Source organism: Ascaphus truei, chromosome 1 (genome assembly GCF_040206685.1).
Source record: "Ascaphus truei isolate aAscTru1 chromosome 1, aAscTru1.hap1, whole genome shotgun sequence".
Taxonomy (NCBI): Eukaryota; Metazoa; Chordata; class Amphibia; order Anura; family Ascaphidae; genus Ascaphus; species Ascaphus truei.
In genome coordinates, this window is record NC_134483.1 from 375,687,301 (window position 1) to 375,714,621 (window position 27,321).

A 27,321-nucleotide genomic window follows, 5' to 3' on the forward strand; every position below is an offset into this window, starting at 1 on the left:
GCATGATCCTGGGTTGGCTTTTCAAGGCATTATTGTTCAGGTGTTAACTAAGTTGGAGGACATACTTTTCCACTCCATTATTTTGATTACAGGATGTGCGATCACTGCATCTTGGAGTTGGCAGATACCTCCTTCCATACGTCAAGTTACATCTAGAGTTCAGCATCTAACATTCATGGACAAATTGATTTTGTAGCACATTTTTAATGAGTTGTCTTTTCTTCTTATATTTTGATTTCTAATTGTATTGTCCAATCAGCATCACAGTTTTCTTGTATTGGGTTTGATCGTGTCCTTCATTGTTTTTTGCACCACTATTGTCTGTGTGGGTGTGTTTGGGGATTGAGTGACTTGGAGGAAAGGAGGAGTGTGAGTAGACATGTAGGGCATGTGAGTGGAGTGGACTTGTGAGTGGAATGGGAATGAGAGGCAGGGCTGCAAACTGAAATCGTGAGGCCCAGGACAAACATTTTAAGTAGCCCCCCCCACCATGTCGGCAGTATTGTGAGCCGCCCCCCCCCCCCACCATTTCACACCTCACGAGCCCCCTCTCTTCCCATGTAATTCTCCCTTCCATCTCACCCCCTCTCACTCACCCGCCTCACATGTATTTCTCTCCCCTGCATCTCACTCTTACTCCCTCTTTTCCTCACTCACCCCCGCTCTCCTCTGCCTCTGTCAAGTCAATTACACCACGCTCACTCATTCCCTCACCTTTACACAATTCCCACCACAAGATATATACCAAAAAAACTTCCCACCCCCAAATACATACAAAAAAAATCCCCACCCCCCAAATACTGTATATACAACATCCCCCACCCCACCAAATGCATACAAAAAACCCACCTACCCAATACATATAAAAAAAACCAATACATATAACCCTCTCCCCCCCATACATACATATATAAATATATATATATATAAATCCACTATATATATATATAATATATATTTATATATATAAATCCACTCGCCACGGGCGTGTGGTTATGCTTATTTGTCGAACACTGTGTATATATATATACAGTGTTCGACAAACCTATACATTTGCTCGCCCCGGGCGAGTAGATTTAACCCCCGGGCGAGTAAATATTGGCCCAAGCAGCACACGTTTGGTACTAGGTGGCGAGTAGATTTTTTTGTGTGGCGAGTAGATTTTTTGGTGATTTGTCAACCACTGTATATATATATATATATATATATATATATATATATATATATATATATATACACAGTGTTCGACAAATAAGCATAACCACACGCCCGTGGCGAGTGGATTTCGGCCGCTGGCGAGTCGTACTGCGGCTCTATAATTTTTTTTAAAATAAATAAATAAATAATCCCCCTCCGTGATTGGGTTGACGTGGGGAAGAGGGCCGGCTGGCAGCCCCTTCCCCCGATCTCCTCCCCCCCCTGCCCCATATCTCCTCCCCTTGATCTCCTCCCCCTCCTGCCCCTGATCTCCTCCCCCTTTGCCCCCCGATCTCCCCCCCTCTGTCCCCGTTCCCCACTTGTTGCCCGTGGCGGGGGGTAGGCTGAGGGGGGTCCCCACTTGCTTCCTGGGGCAGGAGGTAGGCTGAGGGGGGTCCCCACTTGCTGCCCGGGGCGGGAGGTAGGCTGAGGGGGGTCCCCGCTTGTTGCCCGGGGCGGGAAGTAGGCTGCTGTGGCAGCGGCGGTGTCCGCCTCTGGAGGGGGTGCGGCATCCGCTTCGGGGGGAGGGGGTGTACTGCGGTGCTGAGGCGGCGTCCGCTTTGGGGGGGGGGGGGGGGGTGCTGCGGCGGCGTCTGCTTCCGCTTCGGGGGGGGAGGGTGGTGCTGCGGTGGTGTCCGCCTCTGCCATGCGGAGGGCCCGCTGCCATGTGCGACCCCCCCCCTTCCTTGTGGGTGAGTGTGTGTGAGTGACAGTGTGAGAGTGACAGTGGGTGAGTGTGTGAGTGTGTTACAGTGTGAGACAGTGACTGTGTGTGTGTGTGTGCGTGTGTGTGTGACTGAGTGACTGTGTGTGTGTGACTGACTGAGTGACTGTGTGTGTGTGTGTGTGTGTGTGTGTGTGTGTGTGTGTGTGTGTGTGTGTGTGTGTGTGACTGAGTGAGTGTGTGTGTGAGTGAGTGTGTGTTTGTGAGTGAGTGTGTGTGTGTCTGTGAGTGTGTGTGTGTCTGTGAGTGTGTGTCAGTGAGTGAGTGTGTGTGTCTGTGAGTGAGTGTGCCTGTGAGTGAGTGTGTCTGTGAGTGAGTCTGTGTCTGTGAGTGTGTCACCCTCTCTTTCTCTCCCTGTCACCCTCACCCTGTATCAACCTCACCCTCTCCCTGTGTCACCCTCTCCCTGTGTCTCCCTCTCATTGTGTCACCCTCTCCCTGTGTCACCCTCTCCCTGTGTCACCCTCACCCTTTCCATGTCGCCCTCACCCTCTCCCTGTTGCCCTCACCCACCCCTGTCACCCTCACCCATCCCTGTCGCCCTCACCCTCTCCCTGTCGCCCTCACCCTTTCCCTGTCGCCCTCACCCATCTCTGTTACCCTCACCCTTTCCCTGTCACCCTCACCCTTTCCCTGTTGCCCTCACCCTTTCCCTGTCGCCCTCACCCTTTCCCTGTCGCCCTCACCCATCCCTGTCGCCCTCACCAATCCCTGTCACCCTCACCCATCCCTGTCGCCCTCACCAATCCCTGTCACCCTCACCCATCCCTGTCGCCCTCACCCTTTCCGTCGCTCTCACCCTTTCCCTGTCGCCCTCACCCTTTCCCTGTCGCCCTCACCCATCCCTGTCGCCCTCACCCATCACTGTCGCCCTCGCCCATCCCGGTTGCCCTCACCCTTTCCCTGTCGCCCTCACCCTTTCCCTGTCGCCCTCACCCTTTCCCTGTCGCCCTCACCATTCCTTGTCGCCCTCACCCATTCCCTGTCGCCCTCACCCTTTCCCTGTTGCCCTCAACCATCCCTATCACCCTCACCATTCCTTGTCGCCCTCACCCATTCCCTGTCGCCCTCACCCTTTCCCTGTCGCCCTCACCCTTTCCCTGTCGCCCTCTCCCTCTCTTTGTCGCCCTCTCTCTCTGTCACTCTGTCTCTGTCGCACTCTCTCTGTCACTCTCTCTCTGTCTTTGTCTCTCATTCTCTCTCTGTGTGTGTGTTCTCCCTCTCTCTCTGTGTCTCTCTCATTCTCTCTCTATGTCTCTCTTTCTCCGTGTCTCTCTCTCTCTTCTCTCTCTCTCTCTCTCTCTCTGTTTGTGTGTCTCTCTTTCTCTGTGTGTGTGTCTCTCTCTGTGTCTCTCTCTCTCTGTGTGTGTCTCTCTCTGTATCTGTGTCTCTCTCTCTCTCTCTCTCTCTCTCTCTCTGTGTGTGCCACTCTCTGTGTGTGTGTCTCTCTCTCTCTGTCTGTCTGTCTCTCTCTCTCTCTCACCCACACTCTCTCTCTCTCACACTCTGGATCTCTTATTTACCCTATGTATCTTAACTGCCCTATACCTGCACTGAAATAACCTATACTGCTTTCTTCCAGATCTAACTCTCGAGCTTCACATGGAAGAAATCGGAATCCCCCTAAACCAGAAGACAGGTAAGGAACACCTCCCCTCCAATGTACTGTATAACATTGCGGGAATGAGGGTACCTGGACATTGAGGGACTGCGGATCAGGTAAGATCCCAGGCGGGATTACTGCTTTAGATATTGTGACGTGGGGGCGTCCAGGCACTAGTTATGGGGTTCAGGAAAGTAGTCATTCACATCTGGGTTTTCTTTCTAAATCCGACATTTACACACACATACAGCAGCGGCAGCTCTTATTCGAGCAAAAGCCGCTGGCTGTATGTGGCTGGGAAGCGGGTAGCCGCGGCGCGTGGCGGCGCACTGTGACGTCACAGTCACATGCGCGCCCGGCTTCCCCGTCTTCCCCGGCTTCCCCAGGCTTCCCCGACACCCCTGGAGATGAAATTAAGGTAAGCGGGGGTTCGGGGAAGCAGAGTGGCAGAGCAGAAGGGGTACAGGGGTCCGGAAGGGTGTGTAAATTGCGCGCGATGGAGGAGGGGGGGTGAGTGGGGGAACGCGGCGGCGCGCGTGCATTACTGGCGGCAGCTGGGGCAGATCCCGGCATGCCGCCGGTATTTAGTGCAATAAGATATGTCGCTACTGTACACACATACAAACATACACACATACACACACACACACAAGTAACAAGGACTAATTGTAGTATAATGTAATACAATAAATAAACTAATGTCAAAAACAAATGTTGTTCTTACTAGGAATTTATTAATTTTTTTTTTAAAAAGCGGGTCTGGGGGCGGGACTAGGGACAGACCTAGGGGCGGACCTAGGGGCGGACCTAGGGGTGGACCTAGGGGCGGGGCTAGGTGGCGAGATGATTGTTCTTATGTCCTGATATGTAAAACATAGAATTCAAAGAGGGTGTACTTTCTTTTTCACACCACTATATATATATATATATATATATATATATATACAGTTGCTATATATATATATATATATATATATCTATATATATATATATATATATAGATATATAGATATATATATATACAGTTGCTATATATATATATATATATATATATATATATATATATATTACCAACCAGGGTATGTTGTAGTCATGCTCTGTGTCTGTGTGAGTGAAGCTTGTTGTATGTTTTGTATCGCGCTATAAAGTGGTTGAGCTATATATATATATATATATATATATATATATATATATTATTATTAAGGTACTGGTGGGTAAAAAAAGTGACAAAAACCCTCCACAGTAAAGCATAAAGCAACTGTAAATATTACTGTTTGTTCGTTTGCATGTCTTTGAAGCAAAAGGTGGCACTGTGTGCTCATTTCCATGTCATTTCCCAGAATCCCTTGCTGCAGTGGAAGTGCTGTGTGCTGGGTGATAATGGTGAAAGACAGGGTTGCAGACCTGTCTAAGACATGCAAATAAGCATACAGTAATATTTCCATTTGCTACACTGGCGACACACTTTATTGCAGTGTGGCCAGTACCGCAAGCCGGGAGATTTCCCGGCTTGCAAGTGGCAGCCCCTCGACGTGCCGCGCGTCTCCGATGCGCGGTCATGCGTCATCGGGTGCCTGCGCCCCCTGCACGCACGTCCAGGGCTCCCCGAGGGAGCCCTGGTGTCCCGCGATGTGGGGGACGGCGGCAGGAGGTTCCGGGGGACCCGGCGGACCCGGAGAGGAGAGGGGGAAGCCGCGATCGGCGGGCCTCTCCTCCGCTGCTTCGGCGCGCGCCCGGCACCCTCCGGCGCGCGCCAGGTAACTGCTGCGGCCGAGAACGGGCAAATGCTCGAATAAACTCGGCCGCAGCAGTATATGCTTTATTGTGGAGGGTTTTTGTCACTTTTTACACATACACACCCCCCCCCCCCCCCACACACAACCCCCCACCCCCCCCCACACACAACACACACACACACCACAAACACATACCCCACCCACACACCCACAAGTTAGAGGAGTGGAGGTGTCAGGAGTGGAAGTGTGAGGAGTTGAGGTGAGAGTAGTAGGAGTGGTGTGAGAAGTGAAGGTGTGATTTGTGGTGTAGAGGAAGTGTAATAATCACAACACAAGTACACTGTTAAAATGATACCTCACATGAGAAATATAGCATTTTGAATTTGGCATCTACTGGACACACTAGCATTTACCTTTCAAATACATACACACTTAAGCAACATATTGGTTTCTGAGACTTCTGACTGTTGCCGTTCTGCTGACAAACCAGTACTTACAGTATATGACTTACAAAGTGCATGAGTGCTTATTAAAGTGCAATAGATAGCATAACAGATAATATATAATATGACACCTACCATATTAAGTTGATGTGTGACAAATGTTATGCAGGACCAGTGACTTTAACAACCGTATTGTACTCTGCAACATCCTCACCAAATAGCTGAGCTTATCATTGTATCATCTCTTGACATTGCTCAATGATGTCACAAATGAATGTGTTGCAATAAGTATTGATTATTTCTTACTTATTAGGCCTACATTTTGTAATGGAAACCTAAAGTAACATTATCTGATGGTTTGTGCTCCTCTATACAATGAGGACCAAAAGCTCTGAGAAAATACAGATCTGGCAATACGTTTCTAACACGTGTTACAGAAGGAGGTCCCCCCAGAGCCCTACAGCTGAGCTTGAGGTCATTTTTGGCCTGGAGGGGGACCGGACCACCAGACCCTTCGAGTCCAAACCGGAGGCAGGTGCAAGTATGGCACGATGGGGTCCACCTCGAGGCCCCCAGACACCCGCTGGGACCACCTGGAATCCCCCAGACACCCGTGGGAACCACCCGAGGACTGCCAGACACTCGAGGGTAGAACCTGGGGACCCTCGTGGGGCCCCGGACACCCACAGGGACCACCTGGAAGCCCCCGGACACCTACGGGAACCACCCGAAGACCCTCAGATACCCACGGGGACCACGAGGACCCTCGTGGGGCCCACAAACACCCGCGGGGACCACCTGGAGGCCCCCGGACACCTGTGGGAACATCCCGAGGACCTGCAGACACCTGCAGTGACCACCGGAGGCCCCCAGACACATGCAGGGACCACCTGAGGACCCCCAGACACCCGCAGGGACCACCTGAGGACCCCTGTGGGGCCCCTAGACACCCGCAGGGACCACCCAAGGACACCTGGACACCCGTAGGAACCACCCTAGGACCCCCGGAAACCCACAGGGACCACCTGGAGACCCCTGGACACCCGCATCGACCACTTGGAGACCCCCGTACACCACCTGAGGACCCCTGGACCACTGTACGGCCCCCAGACACCTGTGGGGACCACCCAAGGACCCCCGCCGACCTCTGGTATCAATCCTGTGCAGAAAAAAATAAAATGTTTTTATGTGGGGGAACGGGGTGAACGGGGTGGATGGGTTGTGTATTGGTGGGTATTACATATTGTAATGTTTATTGGGGGCAGAAGGTGTGAGTGAAGGGTCAAGTAACCCCTTTCACTCACCCCCTCTGCCCCCAATAAACCTGCTATTGTGCCTTAACCCCTTCATTGCCTTAGCGGCTAGCCGCTAAGGTAATGAAGCTGCTTACATTTTAGTTGTATTTATAGTGTGCGTGAGCAGGGAGTCTCCTGAGCAGAACAAAGTTGCTTTCAGCCTCGGGGACCCCCTACTTCTCAAGTTACAGGCCCCGGTATGAGGTGCCGGTATCCCCGCCATGTTAAAAGCAGAGGGATACCGGCACCCCATACCGGGGCCTGTAACTCGGGAAGCAGGGGATCCCCGAGGCTTGAATCAACTTTGTTCAGCTCAGGAGACCCCCTGCTCATGCACACTATGAATAAAAATAAAATGTAAGCAAATTCATTACCTTAGCAGCTATCTCCTAAGGTAATGATTTTTTTTTTTTAGGGGCTGGGGGTGTTTGATACTAGTGTACGGGAGCACGGGGTCTTCTGAGCTGAACAAAGTTGATTTCAGCCTTGGGGACCCCCTACTTCCTGAGATACAGGCCCTGTTATGGGGTGCCGGTATCCCTCTGCTTTGTTTAGATCCCATGTGACCCACAGGATTCTCACATGGGGATACCGGCACCCCATAGCGGGGCCTGTATCTCGTGAAGTAGGGGGTGCCCGGACCTGAAATCAATGCGGTTCATCTCCGGAGACCCCTGCTAGAATACTGTAGTATTTAAAATTAAATAAAACCCCAGCGATCACCTGTTAGAGGCACGCAGTTAGAGTGACTGATTCAGCCTATCTCATACTGCGCGTCTCTTGCAGACAGGTAGACCCCGGTAGGATTAATACAGCAGGGACCCCTGCTTTGTTAATCTGATGGGCCATTTAGTTTGCAGAGGACCATCTCGGACCACCACGCACTATAATGTGTGAATTACCCAGGTAAATCATCGGATAATGGCTGCTGCATCTACAGTATAACATCAATTTACAGGAAGGTCACATGTTTTCTATTCTGTTCACTAAACCTCATAATGTTGATAAAGCACTATTGTAAAATGTACTTATTTATTCAAGCAGTAACGTTTCATACACAAGTAAATGTTTGAATCATCTTAACATAAGTACCAATGAAAACATGTACATGGGAAAAATGACAACACCAACATACTTTAAACAACACAATGGGCATTCTAACCTAACGAGGGTGGCTAATGAGTCGTGTCTTATACAGGCACTAATGCATCGTGAAGGCTCAAGATTTCACACTTTATATACCATTACTGGCCTCAAAACGAATTTTGCTCATTTAAACCCATCCTGTGTATTTTGATACTGTACAATTACAATATTCCTTGCTGATAAATAAATCTGGAGTCTGAACGAAGTAAAGAAGACAAGTCCCAATCCTGAATCCATACAAATCTTTTCAAATGATTAATTTCCTATACCACACATTCCTCTCGCACACCTCTCTCCCACTCATATCCCCTCATTCTACCCCCTCCCTCTATGTCTCTACCTCTCTTCTAAGGGTCAGTGTTAATTAATTGCTTCAATTACGTTGTGCATCCGGCTACAAATAATGTTTACATTTGTGTATTTCTTGCTTGGTTCGGAATGACCTTGGACATTTCTAAATATTGGTTGTTTGATTCAGCTCTATATGTGTAAAGTAAAGGTCTGACTGGCAAATTTTAAACTGAGGGGAAATCACAACCCACAAGCCAAAATATCGAGTGGCACACATACCGCAAAACATGCATGCTCTCCAGATGCACCATACAAGAAAATGTACACCAAATATATACAATACCAAAGTTGATAGAAATCACTCATACACACCCCATACAGATACCAAAGTAACCCCCCAAAACTCCAAAACAGACACCGAAGTAACCCCCTACACCCTCCATACATACACAGTAACTTTCCACGCCCTATATAAACAGTGCACCAAATTAACTCCCACACTCCATACGTACCTCCCATACATATGTAACCCCTCTTTAGCTAACCCCCAGACTGATATCTGCTACTGAAGTGGGAGCCCGAGTCCTCTATTTCTGGGAGATATGACACACGTGGCGTTAAGTCAGACAATGGGAGACAACTACAATGACGTTTGTAATATAATTTTTTTTATAGATACTTTAGGAACCTTGTGACCCTTAACAAAGTATCATTACATTCATATTATAACACATCAGCATAACCTTCCCCATAAATGATGCCTCAGTGTCTTGAGGATGCGGCCACCCAATCCTGGGTATCCAGGCCTACAGTTTGTGATGGGGTCGGTACACTGTTGGAGCTCATTAATGCAACTAAGTGTAGCAGGTCTGTACTTTGCAAAATACTTCGGTACCACTTTTAGCTGCAACCGTTGTGGGTCCCCTCTACAGTGCTTGCTCCAGTCAATATTCACACTCCGTAAGCGGCAGAGCCTATTTTCGAATTTTGCCGCCTATATGCATTTACCTTTTTGCCACCCTGGCCTCCTCATCTTGTAGCATGCCGACGTCATGTGGCGACACATTTCAATGACAACGCCATGTTACGTGACGATGTCATGGTAATGTGTTGCCATGTGATATCGCGGCATCATTTGACACTGCCGTGCTGCAGCAGTAGAAGGGCAATGCTACAGGAGAAAGGTTGAAATCTTTACAGAGGCTCAACACTCTCCCCCGGCAATCTGCTTTATTGTTGTGGGGAAGAGAACAGGGCCTCTATAACCGCAGCACGACCCAACCCCCCTTCCCCCTGAAACTTGCCGCTCCCCGACTTTGCCACCCTAGGCCCGGGCCAAGTAGGCCTATGCGTAAATACGGGCCTACTTAGCGGGACATGGACTGGATGTCACACTTGATCAAACCTGAAGTCGTTCAGGCTCATGTAAATTTCCCTCACACGTGCCTGCCAACTCCTCTTAAAGACACCTCTCTCCTTAGTCCCACCTGTTCCATTGCCTTGGTCATTAGCTGATCCTATGTCCATCACAAGTCACATATCCATGACACACTCCAGGGGGCTGTGTGAGTGTGTTGTTTGCATCATACATGGGGTTCCACATACATCATATTAACCCTCCATACATATACCAAATTAACCCCCACACACCCACCAGATTCCCAGACACACGCAATACATATATGTTGCGTCCTGTGAGTACTAAAGTGGAGCACGGTGAGGCCTCAGAGCTGGGTAATGTCACTTGTGGGAGCGACCAATCTATTTATACCAGTAGTCCCTCTAGTCCTTTACAGTAAGATCCGTAGCAGAATCCTTGTTGTGATTGTTCATGAAATGTACAGAAAGGTTGTGTTTTAAATACCCATCCTCAATATTTCTTTTATGTCCAATGAATCTGCATTTTAATGTCCACTTTGACTGTCCTACGTATTGTGTTGGACACGGGCATTTGGGTTAAATTGTCCAATCTCATGGGTTGAACACAGGGGAGGCGATACTGCCTTGTGAGTATACAAAGGAACAGGTGATACAGCAAGTATTTTGCATATGTAGCATCCTCTGGTTTGGAAGAGAGCAATGTGGGATGAAGGGCTTTAGAATTGTTTCCTTTCAATTAGCTAGCTCAAGCAAGTCTGTTTTTTACATTCTTATTTTGATCTCTAGTTACTCTCCTACTCAGTACTCACCTCTTACGCTCAACCCAATGATGTCAGACCTCTCTGCACTTTTTACTCTTAAAGCCCAGTGACATAACTTAAGCCTTTTGCTCTAATCTCTCCCTCTCCGCAGAGCTCTCACTTTCATTTAATATTTGTCAAGCACCTTCACTGTCGTTTTTTTGAAACCCACCTGAAAATTCACCTCTTAAATGAAGCATCTTATTAAATTATTTACGCCTATACTTCTGACTCCAGATGCACTTGACCTCCCTGACTGCACTTTAATAATGTACTTTTACTCCTACTCTCTCTGTAAGTCTCCCACTATACCAGTTGGTTTAAGTTGGTTTGGGACAAAGTCTCCCTTTGCCTTATGTTGTCATTTACGTGCTGCTATTATTTGCCACTGTCTGTACTTTATTTTACCTGAAATGCCATTTTGTACAGCACTGCATACACTGTTGGCGCTGCATAAATAAAGTGATACCTACATACAGTATAAACAAGTTAGACCTTCAGATTCCCCACTCATTACTGAGTATTAAGCAACCAGCCGCTTCATATTCATGTTGACATCTGGAAATTATGGTGCAATGATGATAATGCATTTGCAACCCAAACATAGTGACTTTTATACATCAAGCTTCGAATATGCAAACTTATGTTCAAGAATTTCATTCAATCTGTTGCATCCATGTACACAAATAAGACACTTATTACCAGAGTTCCTCACAATGGATTCAGATCTGTGGAACACATACTGTAGCTTTACAAAAAAATAGAAAACAGAGAGAAAATAAGGACCGATCTTGATATGTTGCATTATAAGAGTTGTCTCAAGTACCGCTTGCTAACTTCCCCTTTTATCGAGTCTCGAATTAAAGAGGGTCAAATAAAGAATAACAAGTGTCCTCATGTTTTTATGCTAGCGGCTTCCATTACTAGTATCAAGACAAACATTTCTAAAGATCGATGCATACAGTAGGACCCAATACTAGTATCAAGACAAACATTTCTAAAGATCGATACATACAGTAGGACCCAATTTTCTTTATAGCCTGTAAACAAATTATTTTATGAAGAAGAATTTTGCTCTCCTTATAATGCTGACGTTAAGTAAATTGCCTACTAGACTACTGAAGTCAATTGGGTAATCCATGTGATAGCGCTGATTCGGCATTATCACCATTTAAAGAATAAGGATCCAGGACTGTAAGTTTGTTCCCAAAGACTAATACACTAACATCTACAAACACCTGCTCCCAATGTAGCTCGCTCTATCACTGTTTTTTATTTTGTTTAAATAAGAACCAGACAAGGTAAATAATATATATATGTGTTAAATATATATCAAGCACTTTAACATGAACTTTGTAGTTGTTTATGATTAAAGAAGAGCATGTAAGTGCATAAAAACTCTTCTCAGCCACATTTTGCACTGATGTTTTTTTTTTTATAACTTACATTTTTATCGAATATTTCCAACATGAGATGCAATACATACTACACATTACAGGCATTCTTGAAAGTATTCTCAGCTGTAAACAGTAATATAAATCATAAGGGAATTCCCGACCTTTCGGACTTAGTCGGGTTATTTCGGATGGAATAAAACTAATAATAATTATAACGAGTAGAAAAGAAAAGAAATAATAAAAAAAAGGAGGGGGGGGTAGGGAGAGGTAGGAAGGGGAATGGATATGGAGAGGACATCAATCCGGGTAACCGATCGTCTATTGTCTAACATCTTCCTAGATAGAGCGCTTTTGTGGTATTCCTACCCGTGTACCTGTATACTCAGCCACCTTTGGGTTCCCGCTCCCAAAGGAGAACGCATCTAGATCTATCATAGCCAGATTGTGTTACTCTCAACCCCGGGGATATGTGCCTGCGCCAGCCAAGGCGTCCTGACTTTTAGGAAATTGGTGCCAGTGTCATTAACTAAACTCGTCAACTTTTCCATCTGGCAGATAAACCACATTCGATTCCGAATCTTTGGGATGCTTGGAATATCAGGACGTTTCCATAATGCTGTGATCTCACTCCGTGTTGCTATTGCAAAAAATTGCAAAAAAATGTGCTATTAATTTATTGTGTGCCTTGGACAGACCCATTAATGGTCTGTTCAAGAGTTAAGCCATGGGTCTGGGGGAATAGTGAGGTCGAATATCCTCTGTATCCAATTTCTAATTTCTTCCCACACTGGGGAGATCCGCGGGCAGGACCACAGCATATGTAACAGGTCGGCTGAACCCCACACTACCTAGGGCACAGCGGGGAGGATCCCGGCACGAACTTGGCTAATTTCATTGGGGTGAGGTACCACCGCATTAAAACCTTTATGCGTTCTCCTTTAGTGTGGTGCAAATGGAGCTTTTTGCTGTAGCTAGGTATATGGCATTCCACTCCTCATCTTCTAGGGTCTCTCCCAAATCCTTCTCCCATTGGGTTCTAAAAGACCGTGATTGCTGTCTAGAGCCTGCAGAATTGATCACCTCTCCGTACAGCTGTGATGTGAGTCCCCTAGTGTCGGTCTCTGCCAGACAGAGCTTTTCAAAAGTCGTCAAGGGGGGATAAGGAGCAAATTTATTGTAGAATGCTCGGAGCTGAAGGTATCTAAAAAATCCCGAATGGGGTATATCTTTTTCTAACCTGACGTGGTCAAATTTTTTAATCTTTCTGTTGTAACCCTCCAGGTCTTTGATCCGTATAAATCCTTTTTGTTTCCAAATTGACGCATCTTCCCCTGGCAGGCCCGGAGCGAACTTGGGATTGTTCCAAATTGGGGACATTGAGGAATTACCTGTTGTGAGGGAGTATTTAGTCTTAGCAGCCTCCCAGACAGATAACGAGTTGGTCATCGAGGAGAGCGGTGTGCCCGCGAATTGTCGCGCTGTTTTAGGTAGCCAAATCAAGCTGCTGAGTTTTTATGGAGTACAGGAAGCACTCTCTAGCTCCACCCATCTTTTCAATTGCGGGTTAGATTGCCATTGTACTTAATTGAGCCGCTTTGTAGTATGAAAGCAGGCAGGTACTTTCATTTTTACGCTATGTATCCTACCTATTTCATTTTTACGCTATGTATCCTACCTATCCAGGATATCCGTATGGAAGACCACTTATGTAGGTCAGATATCAATGTCTGAATTAGGTTTGGATAATTTGCATTATAGATGTCTCTGGAGTCTTTGGTTATGTAGACTCCTAGATATTTTATGTATTTCTGTTGCCAAATGAATTTAAAGTTTAGTTGTATCAGCTTCTCTACATGTCTAGGTAGATTGATGTTGAGGGCTTCAGATTTAGATTGATTTATTTTGAATCCCGAAATGTCCGAGAATCTGTATAATAAGTCTTCCTATCTAATAAGTCTAATAAGTTTGGAAGGGATGTGAGGGGTTTTGAAATAATTAAGAGGATAGCATCTGCGTATAGGGCCGCTTTATGTGATTGAGAATATGCGTTTAACCCTGAGATGTCTGGATTTCCTCTAATTTGCACCGCCAGTGGTTCAATACATAGGGCGAACAGAAGAGGGGATAACAGGCATCCCTGTCTCGTGCCGCTTTTAATTGGAAAGGGAAGTGATGGGAAGCCCTGATGTATCACCCTGGCGGTAGGTCCTGAGTATAGCGAGATAATCGCCCCACTCACCCGATCCCCAAAGCCAAATGCCGCAAGCGTCTCTCTCAGGTACGCCCAGTCTATCCGATCAAAAGCCTTTTCGGCATCCAGACTTAACAGCATACTTTGTGTGTTATTTGTATTGGCTAATTCTACCAGATCAATAAATCGTCGGGTATTGTCCACTGTTTGTCTTCCCTTAATGAATCCGACCTGATCTGGGTGTATAAGTCTGGGTAGGATTAGACATAATCTATTGGCCAATAATTTAGCATATATTTTAATATCGATATTAATTAGGGATATGGGCCTATAACTTTTGCAATCCAGCGGATCCTTACCAGGTTTATGAATTAATGATATAGACGCCTGTAACATCTCCCTGGGGATGGGGGCTCCTGCTAATATCGCATTAAACACGTGGAGTAACCTAGGGGCTAGCAATTTGGCAAATTTCTTATAATATAACCCCGAGAAGCCATCCGGCCCCGGGGCCTTTGAGGGCTTGAGTTCCTTGTTGGCCTGAGACACCTACTCAATAGAGAAATCAGCGCCCATAGCCTCCCTCGCTACTTCTGTCAATCTCCCCAGATTTGAGCTGGCTAAGAAATCTCTCAGCGACTCACTCGTTTTAATATGCAACTTTCTCTCCATTATATAATTTTTCGTAAAACGAACCAAATTCCTCCACTATTTTCTTAGGGTTGGCTGTGGGGGTGCCTGATTTTAAGCGTATAGCTTGGATGTTAAACTTCGCTTACCTATCTCTTAATGCCCGGGCCAGCATAGTATCCGGCCTGTTTGCTTTTTCATAAAATTTCCTCTTAGACCAACTCAGTGAATTATCTGCCCTGAAGGTCAACAACATAATCAGTTCAATTTTGGTATCCTTCAATTCTTGTAGTATTTGAGAGTCTGGATTACTCTTATGTTTTGATGAAAGGGAATGTAATTTCGATTGGAGCTCAACAATTTTGGAGTCTCGTTCCCGTTTTCTCCTAGCTGTGGTGCTGATTAAAATGCCCAGCAGCGGCGCTTTGTGAGCCTCCCATAATACAAACTGGGAATCCACAGAGCCCGTGTTTGTGTGGAAGAATTGGTCAATTTCATTGCCTATAGCCTCACAAATCTCTGGGACTTTTAGGATTGATTCGTTGAGCTTTCAGGTCTGCCCGTTCGGATGTGTTCGCACCTTAGCTCAATCAGTGCAAGGTCAGACCATGAAATGTCATGGATCCCGGCTTGGGAAACCAGTGGGACCAGTGGTCAGGAGATGAAAAAGTAATCAATTCTGCTGTAGAAGCTATGAGGGTGGGAATAGAACGTATAGTCCCTATCTGTCGGGTGGAGTTCCCTCCATATGTCGGACAGTTGGTTGGCTTTGAGGCCCTTGCGTAGAGAGGTCATCGTTTTTTATTCACCGTACCCGCCATCCCTGATCTGTCTAAACTTGGTTGCATGACCATGTTGATATCCCCCACGAGTATGACACAGCCCCTACCATTGGAGCATAAAATCTGAAAGAAACTGTCGAAAAAGGCTGCATCCTGCTCGCAGGGGGCATAGATTGTTGCCAGTGTTATATATTGCTCCTGTATCGTGCCCACTAGAATAATAAAGCGTCCGTCTGCATCTCATTTAATGGTCTGGGTTACGAATGGAATTCTATTATTTAACAGGATGGCCACTCCGCGCTTTTTGACCGTTGCTGAGGACAGGTAGAACTGGATGTAATCTTTATCTAGGAATTTAGGGGCATTGGTCTTACTAAAGTGAGTCTCCTGTATCATTAGGATATCTGCGTGCTTTCTTTTGTACTTTAATGTGGCAAAAGACCCATCCAATGCATTTCGAACGTCGCAGCGTTCTTTTTCCTTGAAAAAGAACGCTGCGATGTTCGAAATGCATTGGATGGGTCTTTTGCCACATTAAAGTGCCCTTTTAATCATTTTTTTGTCCTGGTTTCTTCCTGCTCCGTTTGTGCTGGTGCGCTTTTTGGTCTCCCTTTTCCCTGTATTGCATTGAGTAGCTGCACAGCCTGCCTGCCTGCCCTACCAGGATGTGAGTATTTGCATATTTTTCAGGGGAACCTGCCAATGAGACTGATGGTGAGTGGGTTGCACCACACACCACCTGTCTTCAGGAGGATAGTACCCATTATATGACACAATAGGTACTATATCAATTGTTAGTACCCTGGTACAGTGGTCTGGCTTATTATCATTTTGAGATATACCTGCATTTGAGCGCTTCAGCTATTTTCCATATTGCTTTCTTTTGTAGTCTGAGAAGGCTATTTTCCTTTTGGTTGGGCTATTAAAGCCCTTTACGTTATGTGATAGTAAGGTCAACGCCATCTTTTATTTTGTGTACGGGGTAGCAGATTAAAGTTGGATGACTCATCCGATTTGTCTTTCTTCTTACCCAGCTGAGCTATGTCCTTGGGGCGTCCGTCCCGTACGACTCCCGCTTCCTGTGCGGGCCGATGCCCTCCCCTTCCGGTTGAGGAAGGGGTAGGGAGGGATGGACAGTGTGGGGGAGACAGTACAAGGGGAAACACATAGGGGGTAAAGCAAAATACCAAACATAAATGAAACAAACTTATGAACATAAAAAATAACAAACGAAAAACCAGATTGCGACTCGGGGTCCCCAGATTGCGATTCTGACGCCCAAAGGGTAGGTCATCATGCCTGGCGTTTGGAAACGGCCGACCTTCCCCCCTGGGGGCTGACTCCCTTGGGACTTGTTTATGGCCCTGACTCATCAGGAACCAATGCGAGGAACGCATGCACGACGCCGAGAGCGAATCCCACCGGCGCGTGTCTGTCGCTTAACAAAAACTTAAACTTCAGTGATTTTTTAATCTTTAAACTTCTTAGCGCTCTACTGCACCAACTTATTTACAATTTTTGAATACCCTATTTTATTTACATCTTATTCATTAACATTGTCCCTCCAGCTTTCGTGTGTAACCACATGTCTGATGAACTATTACTTATTTACGTACTTCAACTTGGAAATTACTTACTATAACACGCTACCAAATACCTATTACGTATGACAGATTACTTATTGCCTAACCCTAATTTTATTACTTATCTAACGTTACCTAGTTCATATCTCTTACCTAACTCACATCTACTGCACCGACACACTTTATTCGAGCAAATACCCAGTATGTACCTGGCAGATACCTGGAATGCGCCGCTCCTCACCTCTGACAAGCCCCGTTGCATTTGCCTTCCCAGCCTGGGTTCATGCCTGGCTGATGGGCGGCTGATCTGTTAAATGATAATGATTAGGATTTAATAGGCTGCAATGCTTCGCGTGTCTACCAGATGGCATAAATTCATGAATTGTAATGCAGTATATATATATATATATATATACTGTGCAGTATTGCAGCCAGCGGGAATAAAATGCTTCAATCCCTGCTGGAAAATAACTCAATGCACTCGGGCAGAAAACAGTCACAAACCTCAATACACCCAGGTATACCCGAATTCGTGGGACTAGCCGAGCTCGAATAAAGTGTGTCGCCAGTGTACTAGATGTATTACATGTGTTACCTGTCTAAGCGAGTATATAACACCCATGTGCCCGCCATTATCCCCCATATACATTATTTATATATTATTATTTACATTATTTGCAAACTCACATTATATAGCGTCGTCTGTAACATACAATTTTTGGAACATATAACTTATATCGTACAACTTATTTACATACAACTTATCTTCCCGAAATCTCTGAGCGTACTTTAGCAATTTACCTATATAACTAGAAACTATACAACCTCTCCATCCCTAATCTCTAATCCCCCATAAGTGACTAAAACTAATAAATCTGAGCGTATGAGCCTTTAGTCTATACCCTGTAACTTAACTAGCTATATTTACCAACTTAACTACAACTGTGCTCAACGCCATGTAACCTTCTTTGTTTCTTAGTCCGTGTGTTTCCTATGATGATGTTTAAGGGAGAGTGGACCCATGGCTGCTCCCCACCTGTGTCCACCTATGTCCCCCCCTCATATTCCCCCCTATATCCCCCCTCATATTCCCCCATACACCCCCTACGCCCCACCCTCTGCACCCCCAACTCACACCCCCCTCTGCATCCCCCCCACTCACACACCCCCTCTGCATCCCCCCCACTCACACCCCCCCTCTGCACCCCCCCCACTCACACCCCCCTTCTGCATCCCCCCACTCACCCCCCCCCTCTACATCCCCCCCACTCACACCCCCCCTCTGCACCCCCCCCACTCACACCCCCGCTCTACACAGCCCCACTCACACCCCCCTTCTGAATCCCCCCCACTCACACCCCTCTCTACATCCCCCATGTCCCGATCATTGTCTTCCTCCCGGGCGGGACATGCTGTGTTCTGTGACTTTAAGACAGCCTGTGTGGGACAGACTGAAGACTCGCGAGATGATGAGACGCGGCCCCATCTCATCTGGGTGACGTCCCCCCCTCCCCCCCCCCCCCCCGCCCGCGAAAGTCAGAGCATTTCCCGCTCTGTTTGGGGAAGGAGCCGGACAAGATGGCCGCCGTCCCAAAATCACGTGCGGATCAGCTCCTCACCCAGGGAACCCCGCAGCCCCATATATCACAGAGGCAGGTCCATTTGGGTCCCGGTAAAGCCCCATAGCGATCGCAGGTAAGGGGAACATACAGCATATCAGGAATCCGTCAGAGATATAGAGAGAAGCCTAGTTAGAAGCAAAGTCAGGAGGCTTATTTAGAAGTATAATTAGGTTCGACAGGGAGAGATGGAGCACTACAGGAAAAAATTGCTAGAGAGTGTGTTCCCAATAAAAAGGTTTATTGGATCAGAGCATAGTGCACAAAAAATGAGCCCTAGGGCCCCCACCAACGCGTTTCGAGCTTCCGCTCTTTCTCAAGGTGCATATCCTCTGATTAATCCCCTTACCTGATATAGGTTCATTTTCCCGCCTTTCCTCACCACTAACCCGTCGCTTAGTTGCGTCACGAGGAGCGCGCCATGTAGCCATGACGCACCACGAGTTGCGCCCGTCGCGCAGGGTAGAGTGGTGACGTCAGCGCGTCTAGGAACCAAAACAACAATTTTTTTAATATCGTGTAACGAACAACAATAAAAAAACTTAAAATAACTTTATTTAGTACTTAGACTGTAAACAGTATACATGGTCTTCGTTATCAACGAAGTGTATACTCGGAAAAGCATGATAAAAACAACAATTGTGAATACTTTAAAAGAAATGATCCTACTTAATTAAAGATGTTTATTTATAGGATACATATATATGACTCTCCAACAAGAATGATAATAGAAAAAGAAATAGCACTAGAATAGGCATGCATGTGTCTGTGAGGTTATTACACTGTATTAAGTTTAAAAAAAAAAAAAGTTTTTAAAACTACTGATTAAATATTCTACTCACAGCATGTCTGATCCATCTATTTATGAAATGGGAGTCATACATTTAGAATTTTTTGTGTGATCCATGTATGTGTAGAATCACCAGATGTGTGAACCGTTATGTTTTATATTATTGTCCAATACTATATTTGTATGTATGTTTTTTCATGTATCTTTATACTATTCATTAATATTAGTATTGGACATAGGATGTTAATTGTACAGTGTTTTATTTGGACAAGATCTTACAATTATAACAAAAAGTACCATTTCCATAAATTAAGTTATGTAGTTATGGCATTTTATACTTTATTTTAGAAATGGATTTAGATCCCAATCTGAATTTAAACCAAATGGAATTCTCGTGTTTAGGGTAAAAATCCAGAAGAGTTCCCTTTTATCTAGTATGTCTAGCCTGTTGCCCCCCCTGTAGGGTTTCTCGATGTGTTCAATTCCTCTATATTTTAGTTTGGTAATGTCTCCTTGTTTGCAATTGGTAAAATGTAGGGATACTGGGTGTGTGAGATCTCCTAATTTGATTAATCTAATGTGCTCTCTCATTCTGACTTTTAACGCTCGTGTGGTGCGTCCCACATACTGTTTGCCACATCCACAGTCCAATAGATAGACTATGAATGTGGCATTACAGTTTATGAAGGATTTGATGGGGTATGATTGTCCTGTGTTAAAGGATACAAAATTGGATGAAGGCATCATATAAGCACAAGATATACATTTGAGACATTTGAAACATCCCTTTGGGAGATATCCTTTTGGGTTTGAACATGAGGATGAGAAAAGGCTTCTTGAGACGTGATTGGCTATCTTTTTGCTTTTCTAAACACAAAGCGAGCGCCTTCCCTGTACACTTTATTTAGTAATGGATCTGCAGACAAAACATTCCAATGTTTCTTTACAATACCTTTAATACTATTCACTTGAGTGTTATGTTTTGTAATAAAGATTGGATTGTTTGCATCCCATTTATTTTGGCGTTTTGATCGATTTTTTTCTTTGTTCAAGAGATCATCCCTGTTCATAATCCCCACTTCCTCTAGGGACCTTCTGAGATTTGATCTTGGGTAACCCCTCTCCTCAAATCTTTTTAACAATTCATTGGATTGAATTATAAAGTCTTCATTTTTTGAACATATTCGTTTCAAACGTATTAATTGTCCCTTCGGAATTGAATTTTGGAGGGGTTATGGATGACAGCTGTCAAATCTTAAATATGTGTTCCGGGAGTTTGTTTTCCTATATACATTAGAGTTGATTTTCCCATCCATATCAATGAATAAAAATAAATCCAAATAATGTAAGTGATGATAATCAAAAGTGTGAGTGAATTTTAAATTTAAGTCATTGTGATTTAGGTGATTAATAAATAATAAAAGTGATTCTTCCCCTCCTTCCCAGATAAATATTAAATCATCTATAAACCGTCTGTAAAATGTGATAAAGTGTCGATAAGGGTTGTTATCTCCAAACACATGGACCGACTCCCACCAACCTAAGAATAGGTTGGCGTATGAGGGAGCGAAGCTGGTACCCATTGCGGTTCCACGTGTTTGGAGATAAAAGGTGTCATCAAACAAAAAATAATTGTGAGTAAGTAAAAAATCTATGCAATCTAGAATAAAAGTGCTCTGTGTAAGTGAAAAAGTGGAGTGCTCAAAGTAAGTTTTGACAGCTGCCATACCATGTTGGTGCATTATAACGGTGTACAACGAGGTTACATCTAGGGACACCCAGATGAAACCTTCTTTCCATTTTACATATGAAAGTTTATCCAGAAGGTCACCACTGTCTCTGATATGTGACGGCAAGGCATGTACAAAATTTTGCAAATAGTTATCCACATATCTGGAGACACCATCTCCCAAAGATCCAATACTAGAAACTATTGGCCTCCCTGGAGTGGAGTCCAAAGTTTTATGGATCTTTGGGAGATGGTGGAAGATTGGGATAATGGGATGTGCCTCGAAAAGAAATTCTTTTTGATCCAGGACTCCGAATAGGGAGCCCTCTTCTAAGAGTGATTTAAGCTGTTTAAGAAACATAGGGGTTGGGTCGCCACGTAGTACAGTGTATGACGATACATCAGATAATTGTCTGATAGCTTCTTGTCTGTATTGTGTCTTACTCTGCACTACAATGGCTCCCCCCTTGTCTGCACCTTTAACGATAATATTTTTGTTGGTTTTTAATTTTTGTAAAGCATCTTTCTCATCCTTGCTGAGATTGTTGACCCTATTCTGTAGGGGAGACAATTCAAAGGTTTATCCCCTAGAGAGAAGGGTCAAGTCCCTCTCAACAAGTTTCTCAAATGTCATGAGGCAATGGCCCTTCATGTGCTTAGGGTAAAAAATAGATTTTTTCTTTAAGCCTGATTGTTGTCTTCCTAAAACATTTGAAAGATCAATGGTGTTAGTCATTTCATTGTCATGTATTAAGGCATTCATATCCTGTAAGCAACATTGTTCTCTGAATGTCAGGGGAGAGGGCATCGGATCAGGGTCTAGAGGTGATTCTGCGAATCCATCTGAGCTTAAGGGTGAAACACCCCTTGTCTCAGTGTCATCCACAGGTTCAACCCCTTCACCGTCCTCATCTACCTCATCCCTTCCACCAAAGAAACGTTTGAGGGTCAACTTGCAGACATATTTATTCAGATCAATGATAACATCAAACAATTTAAATTTAGATGTGGGCGCGAATTTCAATCCTTTATCAAGGACTGAAAGTTCTGCTTGGGAAAGAGGAATGTCAGTTAAATTAATAACTCCTGTGTGTTCAATTAAGAGTTCTTTTTCCTCTTTGAGGGATTTTTCTTGTTTTCTTTTCTTTCCTCTTCGCGTGTGTTTGTGCGTTCCCTGTTTTTTGAGGACCCAAAGAAGGTTTTTGATTGAAATTCCTTGCTTCTACTATCACTGTCCTGTGTAAAATGTCCTGAACTTGTGGGTTCCCCTCTGGTTTCCCTCTGGGGTCTAGGATTTTGTTGATCTCTGTATAGAGTCGTTGTGTGAGAGAGTGCATCACTATCCAAAAAAACAGATTCCCCACTAGTTGTTTGTGAAAAAGAAATATTCTTTTTCAGTATTGATTTTTGTTGTTTATCTGAATAAATCTTTTTGGGTGTAGATGAGTTAAATCTTTTAGTGGGTGCTGTTCTTTGCCACACATAGACTTGATTCCGAATGTAATCTTGCTTGTCTCTCTCAAATTTTGTTTGTTTTTTCAACATAATTTCTTTTTCCATAATTTCAATATTTTTTGACAACGACTCATCTACCCTCATTAACTATCATTAAAACCCTCCATGTCAATAAATTGTCGCAAATCCTTTTGTAATGTTTGTATGTCCTTATCCAATTGTGATTTTTCTTTTGTTTTTAATTGTATAATTATGTCCATCAAAGTGAAGGAACAGCAATTAAGGGCGTCTTTCCAACTAGTTTCAAAGTCCACATTTACAAACCCAAAAGTGGGAGTTTTCTTGATACGTAATCCTCTTGGGATCCTTTTTGTTCTTACATAATTTTGTAAGGTAATAATGTCCCACCATGTGCGTATCTTTGATGATAATAACGTTTCTAATTTTGTGAACTGTATTTTAAGGTCAGACAAATCCTCACAATTTGATTCCACTGTATTGTCAAAAACTTGTTCTGCCTTTTTTGCTCTTTTGGAGTTATCTGAGCAACAAAAGGCATACTGGGTAAAGGTTTCATTTTCCGGTTCATTTTCATCTTCGAACTCTACAATTTCTTGATCCATATTAAAACCTCTACTTTGTGATATACAAAAAAATATATATAAAGTGTATTGTTTGCAATGGGTAATCCACACTCTCTATAAACAATTTGCTGATTGATAAATCTGGTCTGATCTTAGATGTGCTGACCCATATACCAAACCTCCGGAACGAGCTGCATCACAGAGTACTATTGACTCACATGCTTATATTCCTGCTCCTTTTGTGAGTAGGAACTCGTTATTCACTTTCACTTTTTATTATTGTTTTTTACAATATTACACTATCCACTGTTTTTTTCTTTTTATGTGCATACGGCGACGCTCCCCTGGAACTTCTTCTACACCATGGTTTAAATTCAGATTGGGATCTAAATCCATTTCTAAAATAAAGTATAAAATGCCATAACTACATAACTTAATTTATGGAAATGGTACTTTTTGTTATAATTGTAAGATCTTGTCCAAATAAAACACTGTACAATTAACATCCTATGTCCAATACTAATATTAATGAATAGTATAAAGATACATGAAAAAACATACATACAAATATAGTATTGGACAATAATATAAAACATAACGGTTCACACATCTGGTGATTCTACACATACATGGATCACACAAAAAATTCTGAATGTATGACTCCCATTTCATAAATAGATGGATCAGACATGCTGTGAGTAGAATATTTAATCAGTAGTTTTAAAAACTTAATACAGTGTAATAACCTCACAGACACATGCATACCTATTCTAGTGCTATTTCTTTTTCTATTTTCATTCTTGTTGGAGAGTCATATATATGTATCCTATAAATAAACATCTTTAATTAAGTAGGATCATTTCTTTTAAAGTATTCACAATTGTTGTTCTTATCATGCTTTTCCGAGTATACACTTCGTTGATAACGAAGACCATGTATACTGTTTACAGTCTAAGTACTAAATAAAGTTATTTTAAGTTTTTTTATTGTTGTTCGTTACACGATATTAATAAAGTTGTTGTTTTGGTTCCTAGACGCGCTGACGTCACCACTCTACCCTGCGCGACGGGCGCAACTCGTGGTGCGTCATGGCTACATGGCGCGCTCCTCGTGACGCAACTAAGCGACGGGTTAGTGGTGAGGAAAGGCGGGAAAATGAACCTATATCAGGTAAGGGGATTAATCAGAGGATATGCACCTTGAGAAAGAGCGGAAGCTCGAAACGCGTTGGTGGGGGCCCTAGGGCTCATTTTTTGTGCACTATGCTCTGATCCAATAAACCTTTTTATTGGGAACACACTCTCTAGCAATTTTTTCCTGTAGTGCTCCATCTCTCCCTGTCGAACCTGTGGAAACTCTGGAGAACCGGTAGCACACACCTGTGAAGAAAAAGACCCACTGAAGATCCATCTACAAAACAGTGAGTGATTTGCTCCTTTATACACCATAGAAATCCTATTCAATGCTGAGACTGGACACAAGCAAGTGTGAGTATTCATCAATCAAGAGGTGTTGCTCTTCCGGTTTATTGATGCAATGGATGTGGTGTTACAATCTATAGATGGTCCATTAGAGTGTGGGATACTTCAAGGATATGGAATTATGTTTATTATGCCAAAATAACCCAGCCTGTGGTCAGGTCTTTGTTACGGCACCATACAGTTTTGTTTACTATAGAAGTATAATTAGAAAGCATAGCTAGGAGCAAAGCTAGGAGGTATATTTAGAATCCTATTTAAAAGCACAGCTGGAGGGAACAGTTAAAAGGTATAGCTACATGCAAAGTTGGAAGGCATAGTTAGAAGCATAGTTAATAGGCATATTTAGAAGCATGGTTAGGAGGTTTAGTTATGAGGCATAGTTATAAGGCATAGTTATAAGGCACAGTTAGAAGGCACAGTTAGAAGGCACAGTTAGAAGCATAGTTATAAGGCATAGTTAGAAGGCACAGTTAGAAGGCACAGTTACAAGGCACAGTTAGAAGCATAGTTATAAGGCATAGTTATGAGGCATAGTTTGAAGGCTTAGCTAGAGAGCATAGTTAAAAGCACAGTTAAAAGCACAGTTAGAAACATAGTTAGAAGCATGGTAAGAGGCTGCGTCTCCGCATCTCCGTATCTTCTTTGGAAGCGGCAAGGTACATCTCAAGGGGAGGACATCAATTGGGACTCGCTGCCGTTCTCTCTTCCGCTTCAGGACGGTTAGCCCCCACTCTGCTCCATGTCGGTTTGGGCGATCTTCTCTCCTCTCCTGCTGACCGGGGGATCCCTGAGCCGCTCCGCCTGTGCCTAGTCTGCTCAGGAAGCCATCGCCCTCCTCCACCTTCCTTAAGGTATGTGCCATCCCGTTTTTAAGCACCATTGGAGCACAAGGGAAGAGCCATCTGTATTTTAACTTTTGGTCTCTCAACACTTTAGTTATTGGTGCCAGAGTTCTTCTTTTTGCGAGGGTGACCGGGGAAATGTCCTGAAAGATCTGGAATTTTATCTGTTCATATTCCATGTTTTTAGTGTCTCTTGAGATCCTGCAAACCTCTTCTTTTGTTCTGTAGTGGTGGAATCGCATAATTATATCCCTCGGGGGGTCTCCGCTTTGCGGTCTCCCCCTAAGTGCACGGTGGCATCGATCCAGAAGAAGTTCATTGTCAGGCTTATCTGGGAATAGATGCTCCAGCCATTTTTTTGTGAATTCCTCTGGGTCAGAGATACTCAGGCACTCCTCTTAGGCGTACATTGCATCTCCTCTCCCTGTTTTCAGCATCCTCTATTTTATCTTCTAAGGATCCGACTTGTGCTATAAGTGTAGCCACTGCTTTCTGTGTCTGTGCCAGTTCCGTGGTAGTCTCATCAGCTTTTGTTTCCAAAGCATCTGTCCACTCTCCTAATGCGTCCAGATCTTTCCTTATGGCCCATAGTTCAGTTTTAAAAAAACTTCTTCATTTGGGCACAGAACTCCTTGAGGTCTTTGCGCCTCACTATCTCCTGATCCCCTGGTTCTGTTTCTGGGGTATCTGTGTCTGGGTCTGATAGTGCGTGCTGTGGCACGGCTGTGCAGGCTTTGCAGGGGACTCCATCTTATCTGCCTGTGCTGCATGTGCTGCTTCTCCTCTTTTGAAATATGTAGATACAGGTTGCGTTTTTCTGCGAGTTACTTTGTTCGTCGCCATCACCGTATGCTCAATGGTGTTTTGCAATCGAAATCGCTGTGATATTCGCGCTGCTATTGAAGTTATTTAATGATTTAGTGCCGGTGAGAGTGGAGCTCAGAAACTAAGCTGCCATTCACCCCACCGTCGTGGCCACGCCTTGCACTGATCTGTTTTTGATTAAACAAGCTACTACTTTTTATTGCATATTGAAAATCTGTTCAAATGTTGACCCCAATACAAAACCTGGAACACAACTTATAAATCCATTTTTGACCATATTGTGGTAATTATGAAAGTTTTTTTTATGACTCATCAATGAAACTATCTTGCCGTCTTCAATGTAAATCTTATGTGCAATAGTAGGCCATTAGTTTCACTTAAGCAAATGTAAACAACTCAAGCAAAAATGTGGTGGTTTGTGAATATATTTTACTTTGCCCCATGAACACTTATATTGGCAACACTGCTTAAAAATATTAAATATAAAACATGCCACTACAGACTATAAAACCCAGTCTCACTGCAGTACAACATGTACATGTTCTATTTTTCTTTTTGACTGAGTTGGCAGTATTTAATTAAAACAAGATGCCAACTATTTAAAACAAAATACATACTTGATCATTCATTTGATAAAACGCATACTTGTACCACTCTTCCAAATACATGCTGGTTCGTTTTGGGGGAATATAAGCAGCGCTTTCACAATCGAGAGAAGACAGTGCTCCACAGAAATCTACATACAGTATGTTTATATCAAGAAATGGATGGAAAACTTTGCACAGCATATCTTTGAGC